Consider the following 344-nt stretch of genomic DNA (forward strand, 5'->3'; position numbering starts at 1 on the left):
CCCCGCGCCCCCCCCGCGCCCCGCCTCAGAATTCCTGATTTTCTGCTTTTCCCCAGCCCTTGGAAGTTTCTCCGCCGCGGATTCCCGGCGCGGGGACCCCGGGACGCTGCTGGGAAACGGGGGAGAAGCCGGGTGAGCAGCACGGTCCGTCTGTCTGTCTGTCTGTCTGTGTGTCCGTGCAGGGTTTCGGCTTTGGGTTTGGTTTTGGGTTTTTTGGTTTTTTGGGTTTTTTTGCCACTCTTCGGTCTCAGGTTGCAGTTAAAGAGCTGCGGAGGGGAAAGGAGGGAGAGGAGCCGGGGGAGGAGGAGGAGGAAGAGGAAGCAGCGGCTCCCAAGGGGGAGGAC

The 344-nt window shown here is 61.9% G+C and overlaps 1 protein-coding gene across 1 annotated transcript in view; it reads left to right on the forward strand.

Annotated features, from left to right (window-relative positions):
- The first annotated feature begins 56 nt into the window (after positions 1–56).
- Positions 57–344, forward strand: part of LOC102045590 (collagen alpha-1(VII) chain-like) — a 104,828-nt gene continuing 104,540 nt past the window's right edge. The window contains 1 exon segment of the mRNA XM_031061892.1: positions 57–132. The gene's annotated coding sequence lies outside the window, so the exon portion shown is untranslated.

This window comes from Geospiza fortis, unplaced genomic scaffold (genome assembly GCF_000277835.1).
Source record: "Geospiza fortis unplaced genomic scaffold, GeoFor_1.0 scaffold61, whole genome shotgun sequence".
In the NCBI taxonomy this organism is placed as follows: domain Eukaryota; kingdom Metazoa; phylum Chordata; class Aves; order Passeriformes; family Thraupidae; genus Geospiza; species Geospiza fortis.